Source organism: Lissotriton helveticus, chromosome 4_1 (assembly GCF_964261635.1).
Source record: "Lissotriton helveticus chromosome 4_1, aLisHel1.1, whole genome shotgun sequence".
NCBI lineage: Eukaryota > Metazoa > Chordata > Amphibia > Caudata > Salamandridae > Lissotriton > Lissotriton helveticus.
In genome coordinates, this window is record NC_136063.1 from 833,548,322 (window position 1) to 833,567,981 (window position 19,660).

A 19,660-nucleotide genomic window follows, 5' to 3' on the forward strand; every position below is an offset into this window, starting at 1 on the left:
CCAAAGAGTAGCAAATCTTGATGCCCAAGATGACCCACCGAGAGATGGTTCGTTTGTGCACCGCCCGTCCCTTCTTAGCGCCCACGTAACCAACAAAGAGTTGGTCATCCACCCGGAACTGGCGTGTGCGATCCAGATAGAATGAGAGCGCACGTTTTGGGTCCAGACGGTGGAGCCTCTCTTCCTCTTTCGAGGGACGCGGAGGCGGAAAGAAGGTGGGAAAGGTGATGGACTGCCCGATGTGGAAGGCTGTGACTACCTTGGGCAGGAAAGAGGGTCGCGTCCGCAACACAACTTTGTCCGGATGGACAGAAAGGAAAGGAGGTTTAGAAGAAAGGGCCTGGAGCTCACTCACTCTCCTGGCAGAGGTGATGGCAACCAGGAATGCAGTCTTAAGGGTAAGAAGAGGAAGAGGACAGTTATGAAGTGGCTCGAAGGGAGCGCACATCAGATAAGTCAGAACAAGGTTCAAGTCCCACTAAGGCATCACGAAAGGATCAGGAGGGAACATATGAGTAATGCCCTTCCAAAACCTTTTTACAAATGGAGACTTGAACAAAGAGGGCTGATCAGGTAGCCTTAAGAAGGCGGAAATGGCAGAGAGGTAGCCTTTGATAGTACCCAGAGCAGAGCCCTACTGGGCAAGAGAAAGAAGAAAGAGGAGAACCTCAGAAAGAGGGGCAGAGAGAGGATCCACAGCCTTTGCTGTGCACCATGCCACAAATTTGTTCCACCTGCAGGCGTATACCGACTTTGTGGAGGGATGCCTGGCTGCCAGAATGACATTACAAACTTCGGGAGGCAAGTCAAATGGCCTCAACTGTCACCGCTCAATCTCCACGCATGGAGGTGAAGGCTGGACAGGTTTGGGTGGAGGACTGTCCCCTGCTGCTGCGACAGAAGGTCCTCCTGAAGAGGCAGACGAATCGGGGGATCGACTGACATGCTGAGTAGCTCGGGATACCAGTATCTTCGTGCCCAGTCCGGAGCCACAAGGACGACTTGGGCCCGGTCGCGCCTGATCTTCTTCAGCACTCTGGGCAGAAGTGGTATAGTCGGAGAGGCGTAAAACAGACCGCACTCCACTCGTGACTAAAAGCGTCGCCGAGCGAGTGGCGCCTTGGAAATTTCAACGCGCAGAACTTATGACATGCGCGTTCTCTTATGTGGCGAATAGATCTAACCAAGGTTCTCCCCACTGCTGAAAGAGACCTTGCGCCACGTCCGAGTTCAGACGCTATTCGTGATCTATCATGCACCGACGGCTGAGTTTGTCCGCCCTGGCGTTTACGGAACCTGCCAGGTGTTGAACCACCAGGGTCACGCCCTGATGTTCCAGCCACTGCCAGAGGCGCAGAGCCTCCTGGCATAGGGTCCACGACTCCACCCCGCCCTGTTTGTTGTTGTACCACATGGCGGTGGTGTTGTCTGTGAACACCTGCACTACACTCCCCGGGACAGAGGGGAGGAATGCCTTCAGTGCAAGCCGGATCGCCCGCAGCTCCAGAAGGTTGATATGGAGCCAGGACTTCGCCGGAGACCAGAGTCCTCTGATCTCCACCTTTCCCATGTGGGGCCCCCAGCCCTGGAGGGACGCGTCCGTCACAACTATGTGCTCCGGTTGGGGTAGGGAGAGGGATTTGCCGCTGACCCAATCGCAGTCCGTGAGCCACCACTGCAACTGTCTTGAAGTGCCCTCCGAGATCAAGACGTGGTCGGACAAGTTGCACTGATGCTGGGCCCACTGAAACTTCAGGTCCCACTGCAGAGCCCGCATCCGCCACCAGGCGTGATGCACCAGAAGGATGCAGGAGGCCACCAGCCCCAGAAGCCGCAGCGTCAACCTGACCGAGACTCGGGATAATGGCTGAAAGATCGGAATCAGAGCCTGAATATCCCGAACCCGCTGTTCGGGAGGATAAACCCGAAACTGCACCGAGTCTAGAACCGCTCCGATGAAGAGGAGCTTCTGTGAGGGACACAGGTGCTACTTCGGCACATTGATGGAAAACTCCAGCAGGTGCAGGAGGTCGGCCGTAGTCTGGAGGTGGCTGACGACTGTCTGGGGCGAGCCCGCCTTCAACAACCAGTCGTCGAGGTAGGGGAAGACTGAAACCCCTAACCTGCACAGATAAACTGCGACCACCGCTATCACTTTCGTAAACACCCGTGGGGGGGGGTGCTGGTAATGCCGAAGGGGAGCACAGTAAACTGAAAGTGCTCGTGGCCTACCGCGAACCGCAGGTAACGCTGGTGGGCCGGCAGGACGGGGATGTGAAAATAAGCGTCCTGCAAGTCGAACGCCACCATCCAGTCTCCCTGGTCCAGGGCAGCTAAGACCTGAGTGAGAGTCAGCATCTTGAACTCCAGAGGATGCCGTTGATGTTCCGCAAGGTCCAAGATAGGGCGTAGGCCCCCATTGCCCATCTTGGGAACCAGAAAGTAGTGGGAGTAACAACCACACCCTACTTCTGGCCCAGGAACACTCTCGATGGCCCCCTTGGCCAAGAGGGCCGCAACTTCCTCTTGCAGAAGTTTGAAGTGATCCCCCGACACGCGGTGGTTCTGGAGTGGCATGGCTGGAGGGGTCGCCTTGAAGGGGAGGGAGTAGCCCCTTCGGACGATTTGCTGCACCCACCTGTCCGACGTGATGGAGCACCAGTGGAGGAGGTGATAGCGAACCCTGCCTCTCACTGGTGTTAAATGGGCCTGAAAGCTCGGACTAGGAAGGCTTTGAGGCTGATGCTGCGGGGGTGGATGTGGACTGGCCGCGCCGTTGTCCCCTGTTACCGCCGCGACGGTAACCACGTCCATCGCCGCGCTGAATGGTAGTCTGAGGCCCGTGGCTGGCAGGACGTGTGGGGGCGCCCCTTCCGTGGCCACGAAAGGACGCTGGGCAGAAGATTGCTGGCGCGGGGCCGACAGACCCAAGGACTTGGCCGTAGCCATGGAGTCCTTAAAGCGTTCCAGCGCACTATCTGCCTTGCCACCGAAGAGGTGGCTGCCATCGAACGTCACATCCATAAGGGTGTTCTGGACATCGGCTGAAAAGTTGGCGGACCTCAGCCTGGTGTGGCGGCGAACCGCCACAGACGAGGAAATCACTCTTCCTAGCGAGTCCGTGGTATCCAGTCCACATCGTATTGAATACCGTGCTGCATCTCTCCCCTCCACGAGGGCTTGAGCGAGTTTCACCAGGGCCCCCTCCGGGCACTCGGGCAGCACTTCCGCGACCGTATCCCACAGGGAGTGGGTGTAACGGCCCAAGAGGCACGCGGTGTTAACCGACCGCAATCCCAAACTAAGGGAGGAGAACATCTTCTTGCCGAATTGTTCATACCTCTTGGATTCCCGATCTGGTGGTGCAGTTGGGAATGCGGATTGGGAAGTAGAGACCTGGATAACAAGGCTCTCGGGATTGGGGTTGGTGGACAAGAAACTAGGGTCGCCCAGGGCAGGGCGGTGGCGCCTAGAGACATTCCTGGACCAGGTGCCCAACAGGACATCCGTGAGAGCCTCATTAAACGGCAGTAGATGCTCTAGGGAGCTTACCTGCGGTTTAAGGACCTCCGTGAGGATGTTAGACCTCCCCGTTGCGACGGGGAGCTCAAGAGCCAAGGCCTTGGCTGCCCTCATCAGCACCACACTATAAACAGCCCCCTCCTCCATAGCCACGGTAGGAGGGAGACAAAACCAGTGTCTGGGGAGGTATCCAGGCCACTGGCTTCCCCTAGTTCCTGTGTCCAGTCCTGAAATGACTGGCACTCACGTGCCAGGGGGTCCTCAGACACCCCCCAGTCACCCTCGTCGTCCATGTCCTGAAATTCAGGGATAAAGGATGGACCCAGATCCTCGAAGAATTTCTCTTCAGCCGGCGCCGGATCCGGACCGAGGCTTGGACCAGGGCCAGCGTCGTGCAGGTGACACCCTAGGGGTCGAAGCCGGTGGGGTCGTAAGGTCGACCGGCGGTGACCCGGATCCGGAACCGAAACCAGTGGGGCCTGGCGGCGTCAGGACCGAAGTCGGCGACGGCGTCAGGGCCGAAGCACCCAACGGCGCCGGGGCCGAAGCACACGGCCCGCTAGGGCTCCCAGTCGGGGTCGCTTGGCCCGAAGGCGCCGCGGAACCCGACGGAGGAGTGAGCGACATCATGGCCATGAGGAAGGCCTCTATCTCCTCCGGTGTCGCGTTTTGCCCAGGGACCGGCGGGTATGAAGCAGGCCGCGACGCCTGCGACTCCGGCGGAGCCGTGTGGGCGGTGTCACCTAAACCCCCGGGTGCGTCGCGCGAGCGTCGGGGGGAGTCAGAGGAGCGATGTCGTCTCTTCGACTTCTTGTGCCTCGTACCTGAGGACTGGGAGCCCGACGAGTGGGGTTGACTCGCCGAGCTGTGATGACTCTGGCCGACTGCTGGAGCTCAAGGCTTTTACGGGACCGCTCCCGTCTATCCTTCGACGTCAAGGCCCAGCAGTCGGGGCACGACTTGTCATCGTGGTCGGGCCCCAGGCAATGTAGGCACGGCGATGGGGGTCGGTAACCGACAGTCTGTTGCAGTCGGCACAGGGCTTGAACCCGGGCATCCCTACTGGCACCTGTTAGAATTGGGGGTCTCTGGTTGGAGCAAGTATGCACTTGTGACAAGCAGGGACCCTCTCCTCTAAGTCAGGGCGAAGGATGACCCCATAGAATTACCCTTGCTCACCCTCTAGGTGCGTGGCGTGAGCAGCCAAGGCTATTCTTCAGGCGTTATTCAGTTAAACATTTGTAATCACACACACAGTAAAATGTACCAATCCCCCCACAAATGGACACCAGGCTGTGAGTATATAAAAATACGATTCTTTATGTAAAAATATATATATATATCAGTTCAGACTTATCACAAGACCAAATATAACGTTGTTTTCAGATTAGGCCACAGATTGTAAATAGGCAAGCTTTTAGTTTCAAGTTCAAATGTGGATTTCCTTGTAAAATCACTTCTCTACAGTCTTTCAATGTTAGTTGCTTCCAGAGCACCTCTTTGCACCAGTTCGGCGGACCTTAGACTCGCCCTGGGCCTCTGGTGCGCTTTGCAGCGCTTTCCCCGCTCTCCTTGAGGAAACTGACCCGGACCCTACTGCGGCTCACGCATCGGGCGTGAGGACGCCTATGCCACGTACGGCTCTTCCCAGCGGCTCGGGGACAGAGCTAGACGCCAGGTTCTGAAACTGGGATGGTGCAATGAGCTAAAAAACGGTGTTGGATCTAGCCCTGATCTCTTGACTGGGTGAGAGTACTCTGCTTAATTCAGAGACTCTGTCCATCACCACCCCTTGTTGTAAATAATGGGCTCGGCAGTGCGGCTGGTAGTGCGGTCAGGTAGGGAGGCGGGGAACTGGGAGGCCGGGTGCGCTAGGCTGCATGGACAAAGTACTTACGATGGCCGGAGCGAGCGGAGTGCCGAAGGGGAAATAAAACGTTGCGGGCCCCTAGCCCGGGTAGATCTCAGGAATGGTGCAGTTTCTTTTCGTTCGTTGGGGGCCGAAACGGGACAGGCAGCGCGACTCGGTCCAGGCAGTGCAGGGGGATCTCTTCTAAAAGCGGAGGGTCTCCGGGGGGTGACACAGCACGGGGGCCCTCAGTACCGACGGTACAGCGAGGGGGCTCCCTTCTTAGTGCGGCGCGGCCTCTCCTGGGGGGGCAGAGCAAAGCGGGGCGGCTGGGTGCAAAGGAAATGCACGGATGGTCGCCCAGGCTACAGACTGCTCGCGTCCCCGGGACTCCGGCGGGAGGGGCTGAAATCGCGCTCAGGCGCTCCTTGAAGCAGGCGGGGGTAGAGGAGCGGCCGGCCTTAGCCCAGGGGCAGAGAGAGACTCCGAGTGGAGCGAGGCTCTCAAGGGCAAGAGGGCAGGCTGGCTCCCGGGTACCACGGCCCTAGGAGGGGGCGAGAGGGGGCAACTTCACCTCCGGCGGGAGGAAATACTCGGCCTCAGATAGCAGACGGGCCCAAGCACAGGAGAACCCACTGGTCCTGGGGTTCAGTTCAGGGGGCAAGCTCAATCAAGCCCTTGGAGAAAAGTTTCAAGCATGAGTCAGCAAAGTCTTTTCAAAAGTCTTTCCCTCTCCTTTCTCAGCAAGGCAAGCAGCAGGCCAGTCCTTCCAGCGTCGTCTTCTACTTCTAGTCGGGCAGAGGTTCTTTGTGGGAAACAGGATTCTGATTTACAAGGAGCAGGGCTCCTACTTTTATACTGTATTTCCTTTGTTCTCACAGGCCAGGGGGGCCTTTGCATAACTGCTTTCAGTCTCTGAGCACTTGTTGGGTGTACTTCTGGCTTCTGCTTTCAGTGTGAGGGCAGGCACATCCGACGCTCCACAGGGAGGTGGAGCCAGCATTGTGTGGACAGGGGCAGCCAGGAGTACCTTGATGACAGTGCTTCGCCCTTCCTGGGCCAGGTGCCGGCTGAGTCATCAGTTGCTCCCCAGGGGGGCGGAGCCAGCATTGTGGTGGCAGAGCACAGCCTGATTAAGAGTCCAGGGGCACTCCTACCTCCCACTAAGGTGTAATCTTTGCATTCACCACCTGTCATCCCCCAGCCCTGTCACTCACACAACCCAGACAGTCAGATACACATCCAAGTAGAGGCGGGCTGAAATGGTTAGGCAAGCAAATGCTAACTTTCTAAAAGTAGCATTTGCAAACACAGGATATTAAAATAAACTTTACTAAAAGAAGTATTTTATTATTCTGAGTTCAGGCATACTAAACATTATTTTCTACCATGTTCCCTGAGCCTGCTGGGATTATAGTGTGTAATAATTCCAGCAGCCCATCTGGCCTAAAGGGAACTGGTAGCCTTACAATAGTGTCCTACCTTACACTTACAATGCACCCTGCCCTTGGGCCTACCATAGGGGTGACTAATATGAAGTTAAGGGAAGGTTTAGGGGCTGGCAAGTGTGTGCACTTGCCCAGCCAGCATGACAGTACCAGACTGACCACAGGTTCTGCAATGGCAGACCCTAGACACATTTTAAGGCTGCTTCTGTGGGTGGCGCAACCAGCGCTGCAGGCCCACTAGCAGTATTGGCATTCACAAGTCCTGGCACTCCTGGTGCACTTTACTGGGGACTGACAGTAAATCCAATGAACCAATCAGGTATACCAATCACAGTTACACTTTTCATAGGGAGCACTTGCACTGCGGCCCTGGTTGGCCGTGGCGCAGTGCCCTGAGCAGCGGACACCAGCAAAAACATCTGAGGCACATCAGCAAAAAGTGGAAGGGAAACTCACGCCAAGGTGTCAGGTCTAACACGTGTCCCCTCCAGCTGAAATGTGGGGGGAACTACCCTTCCCCAGGGAGTTCCTCATCACTAAGGTGGAAAAACCTGGACAGACAGTCAGCATTGGCGTGATCTGTGCCAGGGCGATGTTCCACCGTGAAGTCCATACCCTGTAGGGAGATGGACCACCTCAACAGCTTTGGGTTCTCACCCCTCATTTGCATCAACCATCTGAGGGGCCTGTGGTCTGTCTGAACCCGGAAGTGAGACCCAAACAAGTAGGGTCTTAGTTTCTTCAGCGCCCAGACCACAGCAAATGCTTCTCGCTCTATTGCACACCACCTACGTTCCCGTGGAAGTAACCTCCTACTGATGAAGGCTACAGGTTGGTCCCAGACCTCCTCAGTCATCTGTGAGAGAACAGCCCCTACACCATGCTCTGAAACGTCTGTTTGCACTAGAAATTCCCTGGAGAAATCAGGGGCCAAGAGCACAGGCGCCGTGCACATGGCAGTTTTCAGGGTGTCAAAAGCCTTCTGACAGGTGTCAGTCCAAATCACATTCCTGGGCTGCTTCTTCGAAGTCAGCTCTGTCAAGGGGGCCACAATAGTGCCATAGCCCATGACAAACCTCCTGTAGTACCAAGTGAGCCCCAGGAAGGCTCTCACTGCAGTCTGGGTTTTGGGGGGTTCCCAAGACAGGATGGTCTCAATTTTGGGTTGCAAGGGTGCCACCTTGCCACTCCCCACTTGGTGTCCCAAATACATCACTGAACCCTGCCCAATCTGGCACTTGCTAGCCTTGATTGTGAGGCCTGCTTTGCGCAGCGCCATCAACACTTCCCAGAGGTGTCGCAGCTGTTCTGGCCAGGTACCACTGAACACTGCAATGTCATCCAGGTAGGCGGCACTCAACTCATCCAGCCCAACCAACACCTGGTTGACCAACCTCTGAAAGGTTGCAGGGGTCTTCTTCATTCCAAATGGCATAACCCGGAACTGGAAATGCCCATCTGGTGTAGAGAATGCTGACCTCTCTTTTGCCCCATCGGTCAAGGCGATCTGCCAGTACCCAGACGTTAAATCAAACGTGCTGAGGAACCGGGCAGCCCCTAGCCGATCAATGAGCTCATCAGCTCTGGGGATAGGGTGCGCGTCAGTCTTGGTGACTGAATTGAGCCCTCTGTAGTCCACACAGAACCGGGGTTCAGGTGTGGCTCCCGGCGCAGCAGCCTTTGGGACCAAGACCACGGGGCTGGACCAAGGACTGCTGGAGGACTCAACCACCCTAAGGGTAAGCATCTTGGAGACCTCCTCCTTGATGCAGGCCCTGACCCTGTCAGTTACTCTGTAGGCCTTATGCCTCACAGGTAAGCTGTCTCCTGTGTCCACATCATGGACGCACCAATCTGTGACACCAGGAACCAGGGAGAACAGATCTGGAAACTGCCCCAGCAATTGGCGGCAGTCTTCCTGTTGCTCAGGCGTCAGGGTGGGTGAGAGGTTAACTCCATCCACTGACACATCTTTCTCAGAGGCTACCAAGAGGTCAGGAAGAGGCTCAGACTCCTCCTCCATTTCATCATCAGTTGCCAACAACATGCCCACTTCGGACCTCTCCAAGTGGGGCTTAAGGCAGTTAACATGTAGGACCCTCAAAGGGTTCCTGGGAGACTGCATGTCCACCAAGTAGGTTACCGGACTCTTGCGCTCCACAACCTCAAATGGACCTGTCCACTTATCCTGAAGTGCACAAGGCTCCACTGGGGCCAAGACCCACACCTTTTGCCCAGGTTGAAGCTCCACCAGAGTGGCATTCTGGTCGTACCACCGCTTCATCTCTTCCTGGCTGGCTTCCAGATTTGCCTCAGCAAGTTGCCTGAAGCGCCTGGTCTGGTTTCTGAAGGCCAGCATGTAACTGTATACATTCTGGGGAGGTTTCCTGGGAGATTGCTCCCAGCCTTCCTTTACCAAACTCAGAGCGTCCTCTCACTAGGTGACCATACAGCAGTTCAAAGGGGCTGAACCCTAGGGACTTCTGTGGCACCTCACGGTATGCAAAGAGAAGGCATGGCAAGAGGACGTCCCACTTACGCCTCATTGGACCTTCCAGGCCCATGATCATGCCTTTTAGGGTTCTGTTGAATCTCTCAACCAATCCATTTCCTTGGGGATGGTAAGGGGTGGTGAACTTGTATGTTACACCACACTCTTGCCAAAGGGACTTCATATATTTGGATATAAAGTTGGTCCTCCTGTCACTCACCACCTCTAGAGGGAATCCCACTCGTGAGAAAATTCCCATCAGTGCACGCCCCACCACGGGGGCCGTCACTGTCCTCAGAGGGATGGCTTCAGGGTACCGGGTGGCATGGTCCACCAAGACCAGGATGAACCTGTTGCTCATGGCTGTCTTGGGGTCCAGAGGCCCAACAATGTCAATACCCACTCGCTGGAATGGCGTACCGACCACTGGGAAGGGTTGCAGAGGAGCCTTGTGCCTCCCTCCGCTCTTACCACTTGCCTGGCAAGTCTGACAGGATCTACAATGAGCATCTGAGCTCTTGTGCATTTTGGGCCAATAAAAGTGGGTGACAAGCCTGTCATAGGTCTTGTCCATCCCCAAATGTCCTGCTAACGGCACATCATGAGCCAGCCCCAGTAGGAAGGCTCTGAACTTCTGCGGTACCACCAGCACACGGGCTGACCCAGGTTCAGCAGCCTTAGGCTCTGAATACAGGAGGTCATTCTCCCAGTACACATAATGTGTCTTGGCCTGAACACCATTGGCCTGGTCTGCAGCCTGCTGCTGCATACCCACGAGAGAAGGGCATTCTTTCTGCTTCCCTGCAGAATTCTTCCCTGGAGGGGCCTCCTTCTTTCTGCCAATGGGTCAGCTCAGGCAGGTCCCCCAGTTCAGCAATCTGTTCCCCAGTAGGCTCAGGGGCTTCCCCCTCAAGGTCTGCTTCCTCCTGGACCGTGGGAACTTCAGGGGCCTGTTTCCCACGCCCCCTGCGCCTTCTCTCTAAGGCCAGTTCCTGGGCCTCTCCTTCAGGCCCCAGGATCTCTTGAGCACCCCTACTGGCTGCCATTGACCGGGTGGTCACCCACGCCCAGTCAGGCAGACCCACCATCCTCAGTTGAGTCGTCTTCTCCACCTTTTCCCAAGGGGAGTCCTCCAAGTCATTCCCCAGCAAACAGTCCACAGGCATGGCTTTCCTCACACAGACCTGCAGAGTACCAGAGACCCCCCCCCCCCCACTCGAAGGGAACTTGAGCCATCGGACACTGACTCTCTGAATTATCAGCATTGATAACCCTACAGTAGGCATGGGGTACAACCTGCTCTTGAGACACCAGGTGCTGCCTCACTGCAGTCACACTGGCTCCTGTATCTCTAAGAGCCTCAGCTTTCTTACCATTGATGGTCACCACCTGCCCATATTTCTTAGTGTTAGAGGGCAGGTAGTTCTCAGGGACCATCTCACTGTCTCCTAGCGAGACTAGGGTCATCTGGACAGGATCTCCTACCCCAGGGACCACTACTTCTTCCCCCGAATTAACACTAGTTACTTGCCGGGGTGGAGCACCAGTGGGTGCTGGTTTACCAAACAGGCGACACTTGGGGTCACTGGCAATGTGCCCCGGGTCACCAAATCTGAAACAATTGAAGGGCCCCTTTGGAACAGGCCTACCTGTCGGGCCCCATTCTGCTTTGGGGGTGGGGGTGGCGGAGAACCTCGCTGCTGGTTCCCTTGGGGATTACTTTGGGGGCCTCGCTGGAACCCTCTTTGTTTACCCCTGTCCCCCTCACTCTTCTGCTGGGGACCCTGCCCACCCTTGGCGGAGTCTCCCACTGGACCTTTGTGGACCCTGGTGCTGAGCCAGCGGTCCGCCTCCTCAGCAAGCTTCCTCGGGTTGGACAGCTTGCTATCAATCAGGTGCTGGCGTAGCTCAGGAAAACAGTGATCAGACAAGTGCTCCCATGCAATTAAATCAAGAAGCCCCTGAAAATCATTTACTTTGCTACCCGTCACCCAACCATCCAGTGCTCTGCAAAAACCAGTCACATACTCCACATATGTACTCCCAGGACGCTTTCCACTCTCCCTGAACTTCTGCCTATACATTTCAGGGGTAAGCCCATACCTGGTCATTAAGGCCTCTTTCATGCGGAGATAGGAACTCTGTTCCTCAGTGGGCAAATCTAGCAGGGTATCCCGCCCTTCTCTAAGGAACCTCCCCCACAACCCCGCTCCCCAATCCTTGTCAGGGACCCGGTGGGAGGACATGGCTACCTCATATGCCCTAAACCACTGTCCTAGGTCATCCCCCTTAAAGAACTCCTTAACTACATCTTTGGGTATGTACACCCTGGACTCTACCTGCACCGGCGTTGTGCTGCCACCAGAAGGAGTTGTTCCCAAACCTCTCAGCTCCAACTCCTTCAATCTCAGGTCATGCTCCATTTGGCGTTGCTGCGCCTCCATGACCAATCTTTGCTTGTCCATCTCCATTTGCCCAGCTAATCTTGCCATCTCCATTGCATGTGCCCTGTCTGCTGCCCTGTCCGCCAGCTCCTCTGGTGACAGGCCTCTGCTGGGCTCCACAATGCCATCTGGTGGTGTGATATCCACCGCATTCTGTGGTTCTCTAGACTCTTTCCAGGCTCTCAGCGCCTTGGCCTTTCTTTTTGCACCCAGTGTGTGCAACTCTGAATTTTACACAGTAGCCTTTCAACTGCTCCACTATGTAACCCTCTACTCCTCTGTGTTCCCAATCCACATCTTCAATTCCAGAGATCTCAGAGGGTGCCCTTCCAGCAGGGAGTGAGCCAGGCATGGCTTCAGCAATGGCAGATGTCTTAACAAAATTATAAAAATGGAAATCTGTGGCTGCGTTACAGGTCTGCTCTCGCTATGTGGTGATCAGTAATTCACTGTATGTCAACTACAAATGCAAATTCGCAAATCCTCACCGCTGTGTCTAATGTTAGAGGAGAGGGTCCCTGCTTGTCACAAGTGCATACTTGCGCCAACCAGAGACTCCCAATTCTAACAGCACCGATGGAGTCGGAGACTCGAAATGGATCCAAAAATAATCAAAAAAGCTTAGTCAAAAAGTGACTAAAGGGTACTACTTTCTCCTGACCTGCGCTTGCTGGCGCGAAAAAAAGAAGAACTGACGTCAGCGCGCGAGGGCGGCGTCTAAGTACTCTGACGACGTCATCCCGGCGCCAACGACGGACGCAGACGACGCCTACCGACGCGCAGGGGTACTGCTACGCAAACTTTTCCGGATCCAGTCTGACGCCTGGGGTTATTTTAAGGTAAGGAATCTAATACTAAGCTGTTTCTTTCAGATGTACCAGATACTAGGGACTCACAAGGGTAATCCAGTAACAGATCTGGAGTGTACCTAATGTACAGGTAACCAATTTAGAGAGAGAACAGCTAGGCTGTGGTCCTGATTAGCAGGGCCACAGTCAGACTAAAGTCGATAAACCAGTGAAACCCAGCAAACCATAGTAAGCAGATCATACTCTCCTACACACCTTGTCCGGATGAACAGAAAGGAAAAGAGGTTTAGAAGGAAGAGCCTGGAGCTCACTCACTCGTCTAGCAGAGGTGATAGCTACCAGGAAAGCAGTCTTGAGAGTGAGAAGACGTAAAGACCAGTTATGGAGGGGCTCAAAGGGAGCGCACATCATATGTCAAGACTAGATTCAAGTTCCATTGAGGAATTATGAACGGCACGGGAGGAAACATGTGCATAATGTCTTTCAGAAAACGGTTAACAACTCATGACTTAAAAAGAGAAGGTTGATCAGGAAGCCTTAGAAAGGCGGAGAAGGCAGAAAGATAACCTTTGACAAAACCCAGAGCAGAGCCCTGCTGGGCCAAGGAAAGAAGGAACAGAAGGACCTCGGAAAGAGGGGCAGAAAGGGGATCCACAGCTTTAGCTGCGCACCATGCCACAAACTTGCTCCACCTGCAGGCGTAAACCGTTTTAGTGGGACGGACGCCTGGTTGCCAGAATGACATCACAGACTTCAGGGGGAAGCTTGAAAGCCGTCAACTGTCACCGCTCAATCTCCACGCACGATGGTGGAGGCTGGACAAGTTCGGGGGGAGGACCAACCCCTGCTGCTGCGACAGAAGATCCTCCTGAAGAGGCAGTCAGATTGGGGGATCGATCGCCATGCTGAGAAGCTCTGGATAGCAGTATCTTCGTGCCCAATCCAGAGCCACAAGAATGACTTGGGCCCGGTCGCGCCAAATCTTCTTCAGCACTCTCGGCAGAAGTGGTGTAGGCGGGAAGGCGTACAAAAGACAGCAACTCCTCTCGCGACGAAAAGCGTGCCGACTTGGGAACTCCAACGCGCAGAACTGATCAAATTGCACGTTCTCTTCGGTGGCGAATAGATCTAACCAAGGCTCTCCCCACTGTAGAAAGAGACGTTGCGCCGCGTCCGAGTTCAGACGCCATTCGTGATCCATCATGCACCGGCAGCTGAGTTTGTCCGCCCTGGTGTTCAGAGAACCTGCCAGGTGTTCAACCACCAAGGTAATGCCTTGATGCTCCAGCAATGTCCAGAGGCGCAGAGCCTCCTGACATATGGTCCAGGACCCCACCCGCCCTGTTTGTTGCAATACCACATGGCGGTGGTGTTGTCCGTGAACGCCTGCACTCCACTCCAAAAAAATTGATGTGGAGCCGGGACTCCGCCGGAGACCAAAGGCCTCTGATCTTTGCCTTTCCCAAGTGGCCTCCCCATCCCAGGAGAGACGCATCCATCACCTCTGTGTGCTCCGGTTGGGGAAGGGAGAGGGATCTGCCATTGACCCAATCGCAATTCATGAGCCACCACGGCAATTGTCGTACAGTGCCCTCCAAGATCTGGACGCGAAACGCTGCCCTGATGCCGCAGAGCCTGCATATGCCATCTGGCATGTTGCACTAGAAGGATGCAGGAGGCCATCAGGCCCAGGAGCCGGAGGGTCATCCTGACTGAAACCGGGGATAGAGGCTGAAAGATCGGAATCATAGCCTGAATATCCCGGACTCGCTGCTTGGGAGGAGGAACCCGAAACTGCGTCGAAACCAGTACTGCTCCAATAAAGGGGAGCTTCTGAGAGGGACTCAGGTGCAACTTCGGCACATTGATGGAAAACCCCAGCAAGGGCAGGAGGTCGGCCACAGTCTGAAGGTGGGTAACTACTGCCTGGGGCGGGCCTGCCTTCAACAACTAGTCGTCGAGGTAGGGGAAGACTGACACCCCTGACCTGCACAGATGAGCTGCGACCACCACCATCACTTTCGTGAACACCTGAGGGGCACTGGTAAGGACGAAGGGGAGCAGAGCAAACTGAAAATGCTCCTGGCCTACCGTGAACCGCAGGTAACACCGGTGGGCCGGCAGGACAGGAATGTGAAGATATGCATCCTGCAAGTCCATTGCTACCATCCAGTCTCCAGGGTCGAGGGCAGTCAAGACCTGAGCCAGAGTCAACATCTTGAACTTATTCTTCCAGAAGAAGCGATTGATGTCCCTGAGGTCCAAGATGGGGCGCAAGCCCCCTTTGTCCTTTCTTCAGGCCAGAAAATAGTGGGAATAAATCCCACAACCTACTTCCGGCCAATGAACTTGCTCGATGGCCCCCTTGGCCAAGAGGGCCTTGACTTCCTGTTGGAGAAGCGCAAAGTGATCCCCCGACATGCGGTGGAACTGAGGTGGCATGGCCGGGGGGGTAGACTCGAAGGGGAGGGAGTAGCCCCTCTGGATGAGCTGCAACACCCACTTGTCGGAAGTGACAGAACGCCAATGGGGAAGGTGATGGCAAATCCTGCCACCCACTGGCATGGGATGCGACCCGAAGCTCAGACTAGGAAGGGTTTGAGGTAGACGTCGCGGGGGCAGAGGTGGACTGAACCTCACACCGGCCCCCGGAGCCACCACGGCGGCCGCCTCGCCACGAGCCCGCTGAGTCTGGTTCTGGCGGGCTTTTGGCTGAATGAACGGCCGGGGCGCCTCTGCCATGGCCACGAAAGGAATGAAACGTGGACGTGGCCGGGTGCGTGGTGGAAAGGCCCAAGGACTTGGCCGTAGCTCGATAGCCCTTAAAGCGCTCCAGTGCCGTGTTGGCATCATCACCAAACAGGCAAGTGCCGTCCATGAGCGAGCTCTGAACGTCCAGGGAGAACCCAATGGACTGCAGCCAGGCATGGCGCCGAAGAGTAACGGTCGTGGAAATTGCCCTTCCAAGGTAGTCCGCGATGTCTAAGCCACAACGAATGGCGAACCTAGCCGCGTCCTTGCCCCCAGCCACAGCCTGAGACAGCACAGTCTGGACCTCTTCCGGGCACTGGGGTAACACCTCAGCCATGGAATCCCACAACGCGTGGGAATAGCGGTCCAGAAGGCATGCGGTGTTCACTGACATCAGACCTAAGCTGACGAAGAGTACAACCGATTGCCAAACTGCACCAATCTCTTAGAGACCTTATCCGGCAGAGCTGTGGAAAAGGGACTCTGTGACGTAGACGCTTGAATGACCAGACTTTTGGGTGTAGGGTGAGTGGTCAGAAAGGCCGGGTCACCCGAAGCTGATGCCTGGCAACATTCTTATCCACAGGGGCCCCCGTGGTGGGCCGTGACCAAGTGCACAACAAGACTTCGGTGATGGCATCATTAAAAGGCAGCACGACTCCGAGGAAGTGGACGCCGGCTGGAGCACCTCAGTGAGGAGATTTGTCTTCAGGGTCACCGTAGGGATATCTAGGTTAAGGACCTCGGCAGCCCAATGGAGCACCACCGTATAAGAGGCACCTTCCACCATAGTGGGCGGGGGAGAGGGAAGCCCCGGTTCGGAAGAGACGTCGAGGCCACCGGCCTCCTCCAAGTCTTCCACCCAGTCCTGCTCGGAATCCCACTAATGAGCAAGCGGTCCTCAAACCCTTCCCACTCATCCTCCTCCGCCAGCCCCAAAGGCACAGGCCTTGGTGGCAGGACAGGAACCGGTGAAGGAATAAACGGCGCCGGGACCGGTGCAAGGAACAGTGCCGGCCAGGGCCGAGCCGGCGGACGGTTCCCTATTCGGATCCCAGGCGGGGACACAGTGTCCGGAAATCGGGGCAGAGGCGGAACCAGAGGAATCCACTGTGGCGGCGCTGGAACCGGAGCCAGCAGTATGTGGAAAAGTAAATTTTGCCATGTTCTGTGTCCCTACGCCTCATCCATCATATGTTATGTGTGCATGACCAATATGCATATGTTATTCCCCATTTCTGATTAAAGACGCAATTACAGTTGTGTCCACCTCTAGTATGTCAGTTTCCAGTCCTCGTGAATACTACGAATATCAGGCCTATGTAAGTAATGTTGCCACGTTTCTCAGTGTGCACGTTATTCAATTATAAAGTCCCCGTTTCCAGGCCTCAAAAGGGCCCGGACCACAGATTCAGCTCCTGTCTCCTGAAAACCTCGCTGAGGAGCGATACAGCCCCCACCTGTATCCTCGACCCTTCACTTACTTCCTGCCTTGCAGTGTCCGGTGCACCCCGGCTCTGCCTCTGAGTCTGCCAAAAGTATGTTATAGTTCCAGCTATCAGTTCAGTCCTCCTCCTCTGCATTCCTAAGCTACTGAACTGCATCAATAGTTCCCGTCATTGTCTAGCCTTCTCGTCTCCACGTTAGAGAAATACTGTATTTAATGGTCATTTAATATTCTTCACGCACTACATGTAGAATAATGCATGGTCCAGTCTTAGAATCAAGTTAGCTTTTCCCCTCATGACTTCTAGTTTATATCAACATGTTCCCTAAACATCAGATACCAGATAGGGTTTAGGTACATGTCGCTCCGACCCTCCAGACTCTAGTCTCTGCTCCTAGCACAGAGTTCGTAGCCCCCAGCTTCTCCTAGTAATACGTCATTGCTAGTTTTCGCGCACCATTAGGTTAGAGGTCCCGGCTCCTTAGGTAGCCCCCTCCAATGTTTCCGCCCATTCATGACATATTCTGTTACGTTTTGCATCACATGTCTAAGTAAACTCCCAGTTACACCTCTTATTTCTCTTATCTCTCGCGACTGCTACGCGTCACGCCTTCTACTCCACCTACTGTTACGCCTACTGCAATGTAATGCAATGTAATGCTATGTGTTTGCGCTATGTATATAAGTCAATGTTTTGTTATTAAATGTGAGCGCGCTCATCCCAGACCTAGCCCCAGCAGCTGCTGGGTCATCCTATGCAGGTTGTCCTGATCTTGTCCTTATGCTGTAATAAACCTGCAGAAACTCCTACTACCTCGAATCTTGACTCTTATTTATTGAGCTATCTGTTATGCTATAAGTCTAGTCAAAAATAGGGTATTATTTATTTATTTACCACATAATGGCGCCCGAATAGGGACTTGCCCTTTCCCCACGCGTCGGTGAAGCCACGCCGACCCCCTGACCCTCTGCAGTCGTGACGGAACCATACCGGCCAAGTGCAGATATTTCTGCTTCAAGTATCCCTCAGGCCCACGGAGGAGACGGAGGAGGCGGTCCAGCATCCGAACGAGACGGTGGAGGAACGCGGCGAGTCCCGACCAGAGCCCAAGCCGAGAGTCCAAGGTCCGAGGTATCCGGAGGCCCACCCGTAACTGAAGTCCGAAGTCCGAAGTTCGTCGTCATAGTCCAGTCCCGTCCGAGGCCTTCCGTTCCGTGCTGCCCGGTGAGTACCATTGCTGGGGTAGTGTCTAGACAGGGTCAGTCTAAATTGACTCCTGGTCCGTGGGTTGGTGGTACCCAAGCCCACAAACGAAGTGTTCACCTTGGTGGATACGGGTCTTGATGCGTTCCTTTATGGGACCGGTATGTTCCGTACTGTTACAGCAGTGCATCCAGTAACTCTAGTCTGTTCCGTTCTCGAGAATTCTGTTCTGTTTCTGTTTTCAGTATTTTCAGGTAGTATTCTGTTCGAACTGTTATGTTATGATATTGTTTAATGTATTTCCAATGTCGTGGTATGCCTGAATTGTTTTCCCAATTGTTATTGTTTTTCGTGTATTGTATTGTGTTCCGATTCAAGTTTAGAATGCCGCTCTTTTCCAAGTTACGTCAGTTAAAAACTAGAAAGGGTCTGCTGGAAGCAGCAGTTCCTGTTCCGCCTAGGGACAGTCCAGGTCACTTTATGTATCAGAAACATGGCATAAGCGCCATATTGTATCTAGATTTATGGGTAGAGTATACCAAACAGTTAGAAGAAAAGTATAGATGGCCCGTATCGGGTACATGGGATGCCGAATGTATCATGCGAGTAGAAGAAGCATTATGGAAAAAGAAAGCCAGACAGTCACAGAAAGATGCCATCGAGTTATGGCGTAAGGAAGCGCATAGAAGAACGGAAAAGGAAGTCAGAAAGTCAGAGTTAAGTAGAGAATCCCAAGAACGAGCCCAAGAAAGAGAATTAATCGAGATAGGTGAACAAGTCAAAGTCGAACAGTCAGACAGACAGAGGCATGCCCTTATTAAGGGTATGTACCCTCTCCTTGCCGAAGGCTTGCCAAAAGCGACCCCAGAGGCACCCAGTAATTTCCCGCCACCATTAGTTCCGACCAAGCTACGTCACCAACCGACCGCAGCTGATATTTTTATTTCGTCCTATTTGGACGACACAGTTCCAGAATATGCAAATCCAGTTCGCGCTCCACCTGTCCCTGTAAATCAGGCACTTCCCGTTCCTCCAGACACCGGAGTACCTGTTACGGTACCCCCGGGTCAGCCTGCCATACAAGTTCAGCCCACGTTACAATTACCGACCCTGCAAGCACGAAGAATGTCAGCCGACGATTCTAGTCTAGGGGCCGCAGGAGGAGGTCCTCCTCAAACCCCGCCGCCACACAAGCGTTTATCAGCACTCGAATTACATGCTCAAGCATCACAGCGTACTCCTAAAAGTAATAAGTCTGTTACAGAAATCAGACAAGCCCTTGCCGAATGTGTCTATGACACAGTCCCAGGCGAGTATAATATGGTTTTATATTCCATACGCGTAAGAAGGGTGACCGAGTATCTAGTCACCTTACCAAATATGAAAGAAGATCTAGACAGAATCTATCGTTTCATCCGTACAGGGGATGATCCAGAAAGTATTGGCGAGATTATGTCTCAAAGGAAAGCCGAGATTCAGCTCATGATATTAAAGTTCCTGATCAATTGTCTAATAAGAGAACAAGATTACCCGTCTAAAGATCCCGCCGAAATGAGAATCCTAACAAGGTGGAGTGATAATATAGCCGAGGGTAAGCACAAGACCATTAGTGCCATGGAAAGTATGTACAAGAAAATTCGTAAAGAAATAATAAGGTTACACGAACAGCGTAAAGCAGCACAAGTAAGCGAGAAA

The 19,660-nt window shown here is 54.3% G+C and overlaps 1 protein-coding gene across 2 annotated transcripts in view; it reads right to left on the minus strand.

The window, feature by feature from the left end:
* The window catches only part of CEP192 (centrosomal protein 192), a 2,224,848-nt gene that overhangs the window by 154,805 nt on the left and 2,050,383 nt on the right, over nt 1–19,660 (minus strand). The gene's annotated exons all lie outside the window — the stretch shown is intronic.